Source organism: Pinus tabuliformis, chromosome 9 (genome assembly GCF_031772625.1).
Source record: "Pinus tabuliformis cultivar Carrire ecotype Pingquan chromosome 9, CPIR1, whole genome shotgun sequence".
In the NCBI taxonomy this organism is placed as follows: domain Eukaryota; kingdom Viridiplantae; phylum Streptophyta; class Pinopsida; order Pinales; family Pinaceae; genus Pinus; species Pinus tabuliformis.
Window position 1 is genome coordinate 768,666,154 of NC_142307.1, and position 15,490 is coordinate 768,681,643.

The 15,490-nt window shown below is 38.4% G+C and overlaps 1 pseudogene; it reads right to left on the reverse strand.

Moving 5' to 3' along the window:
- Positions 1-13,667: 13,667 nt before the first annotated feature.
- LOC149150993 (uncharacterized) lies at positions 13,668-14,573 on the reverse strand (annotated as a pseudogene).
- Positions 14,574-15,490: the final 917 nt, after the last annotated feature.

A 15,490-nucleotide genomic window follows, 5' to 3' on the forward strand; every position in this document is an offset into this window, starting at 1 on the left:
GCATAAAAATCACCATGCAACACATACTTATCCATAGAAATCTTCAAATCCTTGTACACTTGAATATCGTCATCATCCACTTGTGTGTTTTCAATTTGTTTTGCTGGAATTTGCAATTTTTTTGTCAAGTTGACATTTATGAGATTTTGCTTGCAACTCGGATTTATAGACACAATGACTTTTTCCTTCTGAATCAATCCATGAACCTGGAATAAGGAGATACCAGTAGAAAATAACACATGTCTCTCATTATCTTTTTTTCTAGCATGAGACCATCTGTCTAAAAGGAATTTTTCAAATGCTTCATTAGGCAGGTTGTAACACTTCGTTTTGTTAAGTAATCCCCACCATGTGGCCACCTCATCTCTAAATTGCTCCACTACCCACCATTTCCAATGGTTTTTTCATAACCATTTCTGTTTTTTTTTAATTTTTATGTATTCTTCAATAGTAGGACCATTATCTTTTCCTGTAAAATATAAAACCTTGCTAGAAGCCATGAAGAGGGTTTTGAAAAAATTCACTTACTTGGAGAAAATTTGAAATTGTCACAGTTTAGTCAATATAGCTCAGAATCTCTATTATAACCTGTTTTTAGAAATGGAACAATCATTCTGCATCTACCCATATAATAGAAATCCTGATCCAGGCACTAGAATTTCAGATATGTGCTGCAACTCTCCCGTCGTCACCCAAAAATTCTGAAAAAAGAGTTGATTTTAAATCAGCGATATCTCCCTCATACGGACTCCGATTCGACTGATTTTTTTTTAAAATTGGGTATTTTTTCACAAAGAATCCAGATATGCAATTAGATTTTGTAGATCTTGCACCAGAACATCTAGATCTGTGCCGCAAACTCGCTGCCCTGAAAAATTTGTCTGCAACCCCATTAATTTTTAAATTAGTGATATCTCCTTCATCCGGACTTTGATTCAACCGATTTTTATTTTGAAATCGGGTATTTTTTCACATAGAATCCAGATCTACAATTATATTTTGCAGATCTTGCACCAAGACGTCCAGATTTGCACTGCAAACTTGCTGCCCCAAAAAATTGTCTGCAACACCAATGATTTTTAGATCAGCGATATCTCCTTCATCCGGACTCCGATTCGGCCGATTTTTTTTGGAAATCGGGTATTTTTTCACATAGAATACAGATATGCAATTATATTTTGCAGATCTTGCACCAAAACATACAAATCTGATTTGCAAACTCGCCGCCCCTGAAATCCTACAAAAAAAAATAATTCTCCACTGTTTGCCCAAGAAAGTGCTCTAATACCACTTGGTATAGCTTTGATACCACTTGTTATAGCTCCGATACCACTTGTTATAGCTCTGATACCACTTGTTATAGGTCTAACCCATAAATATTATAGATCTGATATGAAAATATAAGACAATGCAAATAAACCCAGAAACAATATGAAATGATTCTTTATTGATCAAACCCTTAAGGTAGGGCAACACCATACATTCACTCCTTAAGGAAGGAGAACACTCCACAAGCCATATGCCTGTTCATACAATAATTCTTGACATTATTCCTTGACATCTCTCCATGTGGAGTTTTTAGCCTCTATATAGGCCTCATACATACAATACCATGGGTCATTACCATGGTTCCCTCATACCATCGAACTAATACCATGGGCCCATTATATTATTACAAACTACTTGTGGTCCCTTACATGATATGGGTTAACCACCTTATTTATTACTATGACCCATCCCATTATTACATTATTACCTTGGGTAACTCCCTTTGTACCCCATATTATCCCCCCTAGGTATATAACAACATGGATCTATTGAACTCCCAAGTTGGGGTCCTGCATCGGGGTCTCATGCAACCTTATCGCGATCTCTAAGACCTCTACCTGAGTCGTTGTCTTCTGCTACGATAGCGCATTCCTTAAATGTGGCATTAGTGAAGCTACAAACCACTCGCGATGTTGTCCATTCGTCAGATTCATATTAGCTTCGTGAATCATACATTTCGACCTCTAATCTAGCTCCCAAGGAGTCTCGCCTGGTAGCATCGTGATCTCTTTGAATCCAATGATCGATTATGCTTCAGACTTCGGCCTACTAAATTCTTTATTTAGCATCGTTTGGGTATCCGCGATTCCCTCATTTAGATTATCATTGGAGTGCTTAATATACCAGGTCAGCGTGTGATCTTGTAGGGTGCTAACCAATGTCACTTTCTTTATATTGTCATCTGTAACTCCTTCCGCTTCCCATATAGCTCTTACAACAAACAAGAATTGGTCTAGATCCTCATTTCCCAAACCTTTAAATACAAGAAACTTCACTATGCTTGCCATATTGAATCACGGTGGTGGTGGAGGTGGTATGGGTGAAGATGGAGGTGATGGTGGTGAAGTTGGTAGCAGTGTGAGTGGAGGTGGTATTCGCAGAATTCTTTGCCTTATCAGATGTATCGCACTTTGCAGAGATACCTTCGTGAGCTCTTCCTCGTCCCCTCATGGAGGTGAAATCAAGGGGATATTTTCTGTTCCCTTATTTCCTTCGTTCCTGTAAGATTTTCCACTCACAGTCCTTTAAGAAATTGTCGTTCTGCGTCGCTATAGCTGACTGAGGTGTCGATTGCGAACTCAGTAATGAATCCTCCTATAATTCGATCGAGCTAATGATCAATAGCGTGCACGATATTATCCTCTGATGCTTCCAACCTTCGTACTAGTTCCAGGGTCCACACAATAGGACCATCAAGTTTTCACCTTCCTTGGTTATCTGCTAGCTTCACGATCCACTCATATAGCTCAGTAGGGAAATACACAAAGAAGATTTCATGGATCTCCATATACAGATAGCAGTTTAACCGCTCTTCTTTTGACAGTCATGGGTTCCCGTTCTCCTACGCTGCGAACTCGTGAATTCTTTTGTCCAACCAGCATTCAATTTCTTTCTTATTTAGCTTCCAATGATACGACATCAGAAATCCTTATGCAGATTCTGGTCCCAACAATGGAACCATTTGTTGGCTTACGGGGGCCTGACCCAGGTTTGGAGTTATTTAGCCAAACAAATCCCTACACTATTGTCCCTTTTGGCATCAGCCCGTGAAGCGCAGACTGAAGTCTCACCTGAAGCAGTATGGGGGGATGTTAGAACAAAGTTTACGCACCCTTGAGATGTCTGTGATGTTGATTTAGTCCAACTAGATCTGCCTTCGCACAGGTCGCTTCACGCATTGATATAACCTTCAATACCTTTGCGGTCTGTTATAATCATCTTTCATGCAGCCCTAACCAGTGGCTGAGATGCTTTCGAGCTGCTATGGAAACAACCTGGGCTATTTCCCCAAACTACACCACGTATCTTACTTATTTTCTTAACAGACCTTACTTAACTTCGTGTAAATAGATATTCTATCTTGTGTTTACTTAATCAACACCTTTATACACATTCACGCATCATAAAAGCATTAAAAGTGCAATGTATATCTAATGTAATAGATGCATAAAACAGGAAATAGATACACAGAAATGGTAGGAAACTTCTCTTGATTAATACTTCCAATTGTTATAGACTCGACTCACCCTATGCACTCAGCTGTAGGGGTCCGCACACTCAGATGCGGACTACTAGGCCTTTGCGCACTCAACTATAGAGCCTTCTCCTATTCTACAACCCAAAACTAGACTTTACTCCACAAATATGACTCAATTCTTCATCTTCATCTTGATTGTGATATCTTAACTGCTTAGAGCCTCACTCTATTTATACAATCCCATGGTCCACGGACCATGGGTAGATCTCTACAGTCGACTTTACAATAACAAATTAAGGGCAAACAACCCTATGACTCATTTACAAGTTACACGCTCTGTGGTCACAAAATGCAGAGTCTTTACATCAGAATTACAATCTTTGACCAAAATCTGGGCTCAAAGCCCCAAAACTTCCCTTGGGGTATCCCATGCCCAACAAGGTTTGTTAATATTTCAACCTTAGGGGGATTAAAAACTCTGATTGATTTCATTTAAATAGCCAGTATTTTTTAATACTTAAGGCTTTTTAAGCCTAAGTATAGTTTTGATCTTTGGGGCTACTAAAATTTGGTTTTTTGGGATAATCGAGGTTTAATACTTGGGTTTTAATTAAAAATCCTAAGTATTAAACTTTGATTATAAGATTTTTCTAAATTGAAGGGTCCCTATTTTAATATAATAAATTTCAGAGGAAATTTATAATATATTAAAATGGGGTTGTTGGACAGTACAACAAGTAGTTAGACAGTGGATCTTCATTCCACATGACTAGCAACAAAGAGTTATTCAATGACTTGGAGGACAAAGATCTCTAAATGCATATCAAGATGGGTGATGATGGGAAGTATAATGTTACTGAATTCGACATGATTACTTTTCAGAGGGAGCACGGGGCTCCACTGACCTTTAATAATCTTATGTATGTGCCTGGGTTGAAGAAGAACTTGGTATCCATTTCCATGCTTAAGGATAAAGGTTTTGAAGTGATATTATCGAAAGGAAAGGAATTCCTTCGACACATAACCATAGGTCAAGTAAAAAATATAGGGATTTGGGTGAAGAATCTCTATAAGGTGGAGGTAGAGGAGTGTGTTTCTTTAAGCACAAAAGAAGAAAGGGTGCAAAGCCAAGACGTTGGCGAGTTGTGGCATAGGCGATTGGGCCACTTGCATCATGGGGATTTAAAGATATTGCAACAGATCTCTACTGATATTCCCAAAGGTACACTTGAGCAAGTTGAAACATGAAAAGGGTGTACTTTGGTAAAATACACAAAGTCTTCCTTTGATAATAGAGACAGTTGAGCAAATTATACTCTAGAGTGAGTCCATTAAGATGTGTGTGGACCATTCTCGACAGTATGCATGGACAAACACAAGTATTATGTTATATATGTTGATGATTATTATCGTAAATTATGGATATTTTTCATGCAGAAAAAGGATCAAACTTTCACAAATTTTTGTGAGTTTAAATCATTGGTGGAGAAAGAGTCGGAAAGAAGGTTAAATATCTACAGGTTGATAACAGTGGTGAGTATGTCTCAAACACGTTAAAGAAATTTTGTGTAGCGGAAGGGATTAAACGAGAGTTGACGACACCCCATAACCCTCAACAGAATGGGGTGGCCTAGAGGAAGAACATAAGCATAGTAGGGGCATCGAGGGTGATGTTGCATGATCAGGGCCTACCACTACACTTATGGGCTGAGGCATGAAACACAATGGTTTTTGTTCAAAATCGTAGCCCACATCAGATACTTGAGATGAAGACACGAGAGAAGGCTTATTCTGGTAAGAGGCTAGATGTTGGTTAATTCAGGATTTTTTGCTCATCGGTATATTTCCATGTGACCAAATATGCACAGAAGAAGCTTGAACCGACAACAGAGTTGGGGATATTTGTGGGGTACACTTATACACCTCACAACTATCGGGTGTACTTTCCGACCAACAGGATGAAAGTGGTTCACAGGGATGTCAGATTCGATGAGGAGAAGGTCATGTGAGTTTCCCTTGAGAGGGATCTTGAGCTACATGAGGATGAGGATCTTTTAGCTCCTAAGGTTGAGGATCCTCAAGTTGATGTGGAGTAGCCACATGTAGAGGATCTGGGAGTAGAGACAACCACTCAGCCAAATTCTTCTAGAGAGGGACGAAAGTGCACTAGAGAGGCTGACAGGTTGTTGGATGATGCACGGGAGAATATGGGAGCACCCAATTCTCAGCATAGGCAAAGAAGGTCACCTGAGAGGTACACTGGATACATGGATTTTATGGGTGAATTTGTTGTGGTGGAGCCATCTTCCTTTAAGGAAGTAGTGCAACAACAGGTTTGGGTTGATGCCATGGTGGAGGAGTATGACTCCATACTTCGTAACAATCTTTGGGATGTGGTCTGGAGACTGGAGGACAAGCCAGTGGTAAGCTCTCGTTGGCTTTACAAGGTAAAGCAAGAAACAACTGGTAATGTGGAGAAGCATAAGGCTAGATTTATGGCCCGTGGCTTTTCACAAGTAGAGGGGATTGACTATGATGAGAAATTTGCTATTGGTGCAAGGTAATCGTCAATCAGATCTATATTTTCACTATCATCAGAGATGGGTTGGAAGATACATCAGATGGATGTCAAGACAACCTTCCTTAATGGCATGACTGAGGAAGAGGTGTACATAGAGTAGCCTGAATGTTTTGAGACATTTGACCATGAGTCGCCTGTGTGTCGGCTCAAGAGAGCAATGTATGGGTTGAAGCAAGCACCCCATGCTTGGCACACCAAGATAGATAACTACTTCACCGGGTTGGAATTCACGAAGAGTGAAGCAGATGCGAACCTGTACCACATAGTGGTGAAAGTTAAGTTGTTGATCATTGTAATTTATGTTGATGATCTCATACTGACAAGTGATGGTCAACTGATCAAGTCTTGTAAGTAGGACCTTGCAAGAGAGTTTGAAATGAAGTGCATGGGGCTCATGCACTACTTTCTTGGCATGGAGGTATGGTAGGGATATGGGGAGTTGTTTGTGTCTCGGGGAAAGTATGCCAATGAGATACTAAGAAGATTCTGCATGGAGAGCAGCAAACCCATGGAGACTCCTCTAATAGGTAACTGGAGGAAGGAGGATGCTACTTCAAGGGAAGTAGTGGAAGCTACTGTTTATAGGCAGCTTGTGGGTTCACTCATGTAGTTGGTGAACACGTGATCGAATGTGTGTTATGCAGTTAACCAGCGTAGTCAAGTGATGGTTAGGTCTACCAAGCTATATTGGAAGGTGACAAAGCATGTATTGAGATACCTCAAGGCACTTATCAATATGGATTATGGTACAAACTAAAAGAGGGAGTGAAGCTTCAAGGCTTCACCGATGCATATTGGATAGGGATTCCATCCGACCAGAAAAACACATCAGGGGGGATCATTGGTATTGGGTCAACGACAGTTTCTTAGCACCGTAGGAAACAAAGATCGATTTCACTCAGTTTGGTAGAGGCAAAGTACATGGATGCTAGTCAGGAAACATGTGAGGTCGTCTGGATGAGGAAGATCTTGGTTTGTTTGTTTGGTTAGCATATGGATCCAACTGTGATTTACTGTGATAATTAGAGTTGTATCAAACTCTCTAAAAATCTAGTTTTTCATGATTAGTCCATGCATATTGATATCTGATATCATCGGTCCTTGCATATTGATATTTGATATCATCATCTCAGAGATTGCGTATTGAGGTGGATTATGTTGTTAGAGTACATTCCCACAGACGAGCAAGATGCTGACATATTGACAAAGGCGTTGTCAAGATGCAAATTCGAGTTTCATAGAGACAGGATTGGGGTAGGTGATAATACCTTTCTTGTTGAGAGGGACTGTTGAGAAATGGCAACAAGAAATTCTAGTTTAATTTGTCCTTGAATTAAACTAAGAATTAAATCGAATTCTATTCTCATAGAAACTTGTAAATAGTTAATTAAGTTTAATTAACTTAATTAGCTTAGGAATTTTGAGTTGGAAGTCTTTTTGTAGTCATGTATATGTTCTCCTTAGGTTTTAGGGGTCCAATATGAGTTTAAATTGAGTTGGAAATTAGATCACTCGGTTTACTGAGTTAAGTTCAGTTAAATTAGTTCTAAATTGTTTAAGAACTAATAAAGGACTAACAGTCAGTTGGTGCACTAATCCATCCACTAGTGCTACTCCATTTAACTGGAGATTCCCTCATGAGAAACTCATGCATGTCAGTTCAGAGAAAGACCCAGTTGAGACTAGAGTGTAGGGACAGTGTATTATAAGTGGTACTATTTACTGGAGTGTAAATATCATGCATGCAACAGAGATTGATCCTATGTTTGGATTGCACATTTTTGGAAACATGAATTCCCTCTAAATACAGGCTATTCATCCTAGGAATTATGCAAGAGATTAGGGGCTTGGAGAGTTGAAAAGTTGTCTAAGTGTTGGCCAAGGGCTAGCTTGTGAGCTGAGAGAGTTGAGTATACTTGTGTGGAATTGTTTTAGTGAGAACAAGCTTTGTATCTTCACTCATATTTCTGATATATACAATACAGATAGCGGGATTTTGAGAAGTGTCTTTCCCCATATACATCTTGTGTTATGTGCCATTTATTTATCTTCTTATTATTCATATTGCTTTTATTGATCTATTTGATTGGAATCTGGATAAGGGGCAAACATTGGCTCAAAATTCAAAGTAATCATAATCTCTCAAAAACTGAACGACCAAATTCGTCTCGGTAATACGATCCCAATGCTACTCGTTTCACTCAAAATGAAGCTCATATGAGAAAGATAGAGACTTCTATCCGCTTTGTCAAACATGCAAAATTTTGGGTACAAGGCTGACTAGGCATCCATAAAAGCCAATTAGAAAAACGAATATTCTAAGGAATATTCTCAAAATATTCCTATAGGTGGCTCAATCGGATTGTGACAAGTGTCGACATGTTATTGGTTAAAGGAATTTGAGGTGGACTAATAAGAGGTTGCCACGTGGCAAGCCTGGAAGCCACCACGTGCCCTCTCAAAGGTCATGTAAAATGTTATTTGGTAGGCTGGCGTGTCGAACCTGCGACCTCGCCCACACAATCCCCACACTTTAATGCTATACAAAAACCATATGACGTAACAAACAATGGGCGTTACTTTTATTTAAAGAGGTAGCACATGGCAATTGGGGAAGGAGAGGGCCAGCCCCCTCCACATATGACCGACACCTCAAAACTGAAGGCCAACGCTTAACGCTAACCGCGCGTTTAATGTGCTAAGTGGGGATTAGCACTAATTAAAACATGCTTATCCCTTATTTAACCACAAATTAAGTTGGAAACGGTTTTAGTAGGCATGATAAATTCGGCGTTGCTCTAATTTTGGTAGGGCTAACTGGAGTTTCTCCAGATTTGGTGGAGTTTTCCTAGGGAAAACTGAAGAGACCATAAATTTTACAAAATTTGACCAATTCTGGCTCAAAAGGAGTCATTCCTAGATGACTTAGATGTTCAAAACATAATGGAATAGGTTGCAGAGGTAGAAATACACTTATGTATGTGATTTTTCTACGTTGAAGTTTAAGGAAACCTAGGGCGACCACGAGAGGAGGTCAAGTGTAGATCAGCTGAAGTCCAATTGCAAAGCTTGGATAGTCATTTTTAGGGTTTTTGGGTCTTCTGAATCCAATGGAGTAGGTTTCAAAGCCATTGGAGCAGTGCAGGTGCATGTAATCAGATAATTGACCATTAATCCAAAGAGGGCTTGACCATTGAAGTAAGTCCAAGGAGATGTAGCCTAGGAGGGGTGAACTCCTTTATCTGCTTGTGTTATGAGTTGTTGTGTTTTACTTATCTACAATTTAATTGTTTTATATTTTTTTTGAACAACTAATTACCCTTATGAATTGCTCATAAAATACACTCAACACTTGATACATAATTCCTCACATATTGGTTAATTTGAGACGATCCTTAACACATTTTTTTTTAATATTGATGAGGGAGATTGCATAGCATTAACAAGTCTCCCCAACATTCAGATCAAGTTGGTATCAGAGCAAGGTTATCACAGTTTAACCTTGAGATGGTTTGCCAAGGTTATCTAGAAAATTAGCAATTGGTTTTGTATTTATGCAAGGAGAATTTAAATGTGTGCAAGTTTATGTGTGTAAGCTAAAGAAGGGATATGGTATGAGATTCTCCTTTGCTGAGAAACTTTCTGAAGCTTTTTTATGCATTACAAGTGTGATGGCCGCTTCAACAAGTGATGTTTCTAATCCATCTTCCTTAGCAAGACTTTTTGATAAAGAGATGTTGCAAGAGCTTATCATAATGAGAGATATGGTGCAAGAGATGAATGAAGATAGGAAGGATAACACTATACTTCAAGAGGAGTTGATTGTCATGAAGGAGGAGAAGCAAGAGCTTCTTGAAAAGATGCATGAGATGGAGATTCAACTCCATGATGCCAAGGAAACCCTAGCCATGTATGTGGATGAAAATGAGGTATGCAATTCAAATTTATCTTCAATTTCCTCTCAAAATGAATGTTTTCGTGCTTTTGAAAGACACACTAGAGCAATAGGGTCCAAATTATGATGAATATAGGTTATGAAGTTAAAGGGTCAGGAAAACATGCACAAGGCATAGTTGAGCCAATTTTTGTTGAGGAAAGGCCTAGGTATTTGGGTCTTGGTTATGGACAACATGATGGAGAATTCTCCAAAGCCAGGGAGGCACATGAAGGTGTTCCAAGGAATAATTTCATTACATATTCATTACCTCAAGCTTGTGAAGTTTTTTTTCATGAGGAATGCAAAATTTTTATACCCACTTTGCAAGAAGATGCTCATAAGCATGCAACTAGTGTAAGTGGAAAACAAGAGGATGTTGAAATATCTATGGTCATTGAAACCATTGTTGGTATTTTGCATAGAGACATTGCCTCATCAAATTCACCTCTTCAAGAAGGTGACAAAGGTGAATGTGCAAGGTATAAATCTGCCTTTAATTAAGTTTATTTTGATTATGATAAACACGGTAAATCTTGACATAAGATTTGGAGGAAATTTACATGTTGCTTTTATGGTTTGAATAACCATACTATTTCGAGGTGTTGGAAGAGGATAACCATACACAGGAAACTTTCAAAACAAAAGGTCCATTGGATAATGGAACCATGTTGAAAATAAGATGAAATTATTTTTCACTCATTGCCATAAGTAGGGTCATCTTGTAGACAAGTGTTGGACTCTTCATCCAAAAAAACATCCACGACATTTGAAGAAGGTGGAGAGAGATTTTGGCAAGAATGGAAAAGAGGATTCCATAATTGATGTGGGTCAAGATGATACACATGATGAAGTGCAGCTGAAAGAAGAACCATTGAAATGGTATGGAAAGATATGGTTAGATTTCTTAACCAATTAATGTCTTGCATTTCTTTTGATAATTGATGCAAATCTTGCCTTATTAACGCATTTCCTTGTTATTTGGATGCATTTATTTTCTCCTGAAAGTATGCTGCATATTGCATGAAGCAATATGTTGGAAAAGCAGAGTTATGTTGACTCACTTAGATGCAGCAAAGATCGAAATTTGCAACTACAAATTTGCATGCATGTTGCATTCTTGAACTTGCATGTTTACACTAGGAAGGTGTTTGAAAGTGCAGTATGTTCATACTTTATTGCAGCAAATTTGGTCATTTCAGCTCTTTAAGTATTTGTACATACCAATGGGATTCTTGTACTTGTGAGAGCGTTGAGAATTGTTATACATGCATGAGAGTTTCTGTGTCTGAACAATGGAATTTTAATAGTGTCATTGTGCTTGAACATGCATGTGTGATTGACTTGTGTTAGTTGATTGCTTTGTTAACATGTATGTGTCAAATTGAGAATGTTAATCATTTGCACATGCATGAGTGTCGACTTGTGTGGTCGATTGATTGTTGCATGTATGTTATATCGACTTGGAAGAGTTGATTTTTTATTCAAAGATGAAAGGGAGATGCGACGAATTGTTTCATGAGAATGTGGAATTCTTGTTGTAAATCGTCAAATTGTTGTACATGCTTTTGCTTGACTTGAAAGTCAGTTGTTTGAAGAAGCATGTTTTGTTGACTTGTGTTTAGTCAATGGTTTATACACCAATATGTAAGAGTACATGGCGATGTTCACACGATGTGACATTTGTTGCTTTGAAGAAGAAAAAGGAAGAGGTCATCAAGTTATATTCTTGCATGAGCGTTTTTCAAGGTTAATGGTGTTTCTTGTGACAAGATGTCACGGGATTTTGGAAGGTCCACACTTGAACAAGAGGCTCATGATTAGCATTCATTCTTAAATCATGACATGGGAAACATGTTAATACTGAAGGATGATGGAATTAAGAAGCGAAAGTAGACAAAAATTCCAAAAACAATTGCAGCCATTGTAGACCATTTAATGTGTTGATGCCAAGAAGCAAAAGAGATGGCGAATGCATTCTCCTTGATGTGGAATTTCGAACCATGGAGGTAAAAGAATGGTCATTTATTTTCTTGTTATTACTGATATTGGAACTCATTCTTGTAATTCACTCAGATGGGTTTAACTTGGAAAAGTGGTTTCCAAGGAGAAGCTTGCATCAAATGCATGTGTTGCAAAGGAGGAACATGATTCTCAGTGGGAAGGCCATCAGTCAACTTTCTGAGCACCTAGGGATCACTTTGGTACATTAGGATGTTTAATCAGCAAGCAGCTAGCAAGTGTTGGATTGGGTCAGCAGTAAAAGGAGAACATTGGTTGAAGTACCAAGCCATTTGCAAGGTAAGGCATGTCAGTGAACTCAAGTGGTTATCATGAAGATTTTTCCAAGTAGAATCAATTGATAAACTTGGGAAGGAGAATAGTATTCAACTATCATCAAATAACAAGATTTTGTGGGTCCAAAAGCCTATCAGTGGGAAGGAGTGATAGAAATCTAGATTAGGGGCAAAAATTTGCTCAAAAATAAAATTACTCAGAATTGCTCAAAAACTGAATGACCACATCCATCTCAGTGATACGATCCCAACACAACTCGTTTCACTCAAAATGGAGCTCGTATGAGAAAGATAGAGACTTCTAGACGCTTTATCAAACAGGGAAAATTTAGGGTACATGGCTGACTAGGATGTTGACTAGGTATCCGTACAACCCAGTCAGAAAAAATAATATTCGAAGGAATATTCCAACAGGTGACTCAATCAGATTGTGACAAGTTTCAGCATGTTATTGGTCAAAGGCATTTGAGGTGGACCAATGAGGGGCTAACACATGGCAAGCCTTCAGGCCGCCATGTGTCCTCTCAAAGGTCATGCAAAATGTTATTTGGCAAGATGGCAGAGTCAAACCTGTAACCTCACCCACACAAGCCCCACACTTTACCACTATACCACAACCATATGACTTAACAAACAATGGGCACAACTTTTATTTAAAGAGGTAGCATGTGGTGGTTGGGGGAGGAGAGGGCCAACCCCCTCCGCATATGACCGACACCTCAAAACCAAAGGCCAAAGCTTATCACTAACCATGCGTTTAACGTGCTAAGTGGGGATTAGCACTAATTAAAACCTGCTTATCCCTTAATTAATCATGGATTGTTAGCCTTACTCTCACAATAAAACAATTATAAATCCAAAAATCATAATTAATAAAACAAATCTTTAGAATTAGGAGTTAGTTCCTCAAACTAGGGAGTTTAGTTAGGATGAGAGATTCTCTCCAACTAGTTCTCCTAGATTAGTGTGTTGTTGAGATATTTTCTCAACCAAGTTTTTTCAAGATAGATGCACTATCTTGAGACAAATTCCTCATGTATTTATATTTATCATAAACATTATTTTAATAATGAAAATGAAATTCATTAGAATGAGGGACTACAGGAAAGTATCTTATCCCTTTTTTGCCATGTCTGGTTTTTCTATATTTCTGATATTTATTTTATGAGTGCGAGTGTATTATTATTAGTTGGTTTAGTTTTCTTCATGTGGTATCAGAGAATCAAAAGTTCTTAGGGCCTGACTAACTCCATGGTAGTCTTCCATGGAAACCTATTAATTATATTATGATCGTGGCAATGGAATCAGAAGGGGAGACATTGTTTACATTCATATCTCACGCCATTTGTTGGAGAACTGGTAGCATGCAGATATTTTATTTTCACCGGCACATTGACGGTATCTAAAATTCATGCCATCCGTTGAGCTCAATATCTCAGTGTCAGAAATATGTTGCACATCCATCTCAGCATACGCCTGAAGTTGTTCAAGACTGGTCTTAGAATTCATTGTCTCGGTGTTCATCTCAGCATTCTGTGACTGATTCGTCTCAAAAATTGTTTCAAGATATACAAGATTAATCACAGGATTCATTGTTTCAGTTCTCAACTCATAATTATGTTGCAGATCCTTCTTGGAATTTGTTTCCAGATTCATCTCATAATTCCTCTGCAGAAACTCAAGACTGGTCTGAGGATCCATTGCATTAGTATCTTTTTGTGGATTCATCTCAGAATTCGTTTCATGGTTCAAATCAGGATTCACCTAAAGATGCTCGGGATTGATATCAACATTCTTTGATTGATACTCATTGTTATTCTCAGGATTAGCCGTAATATTTTCATCATCGCCCCCAGCATTCATCTAAGGGCTCTCAAAATCCATCTCGTTACAGATCTTAGGATAAAAAATAGGTCCTATAAAATCTCCTTCCAAAATTCCCAGTGCTTGGAATACTCGACGCTATTCAAGCCATTTGATAGCAAGTATCTTAAATCTTATCTTTCTACCTTTCTCCACATTTGAACTTTGCTTATTTCTAAAAATAGGATTCTCTCACGGTATAAATTCAAAATCTATCATTTTCTGAGATGGTATAAAAGCCTCATCCATTGGTCCACATGTTACATGAACACCTGTCTTCATTACAACTTCAATTCCACCTTCTAGGATTTCATTTTTGAAAGGCTTGAAGACTATGCACTTAAATTTAACTAGAAAGACAACAAGGATCATGCGTGTTTCAGTAGAAAAAGCCTCAAAATACCCAAAATACACACTCAAAATAGTAGAAAACTTACTTGCTTCAATGGATTCCACCTTTTTTTATGCACAAATCCAAGTCTTGCAGAGCTCCAGGCTGTCGTTCTGAAGCACTTAATCCAATTCTTCAAGAGCTGAGAAGACAAAATCCTCCATTGACACGTCTTATTTAAGACCACTTGGATGATTTTCTTCATTAAGTTAATGAATCGGTTGAAGGTGATGAAGGGAATTTCTTCAACAAGCTTGCTGGAGCAATGCCCTAGGCTATTAATGTAACTCCAAAGGAAACGTGAGGCAAAGAGTGACATAATCTACATATCCAGTGAAGCTGGAGTGTGTTACCATGATCTGCAAGTGCGCTTGGACAAAGGAAAGGGTGTAGAGACGTGGAGAAGTTATCACAAAGGAGGAGGCCCAATGGAATCCACTGGATATTAAAGTGCATATCCATCAAAGAAGTAAGTGTTTGCACAAAGTGACAAATAAACTTGTGCTGCAAGACATGTGCAAAAGAGATGCCTCCAGGTGCTCAATCAAATTCATTAAAGACTACCTCTTGGGAGGAGGATTTTAGAAACCTTGTAAGTTGGACCGTTGTGTGAAGAGCTAAGCTGACCTAGCGTTGATTGGTGGATGCTGCAAAGTGTTGGAGCTTTTTCCAGGAGAATTGTTTGAAGAACGAACATTTTCCCATTATTCACTTATGGTGAATGTCTAAAGAAAATGTTTAATTCACTTCTTTCAAAGTGATTTAAAAAATCAAAGAGAGATAAGTAGTGTTTGTAATTTTTTTATGTAACTTATATTTTAAAGTGATGGAGAGATAAGGTGTAATAGTTTTAAACAAAATTTTTTTGGAGGTGTAATAAGGTGTAGTATTTTGTATG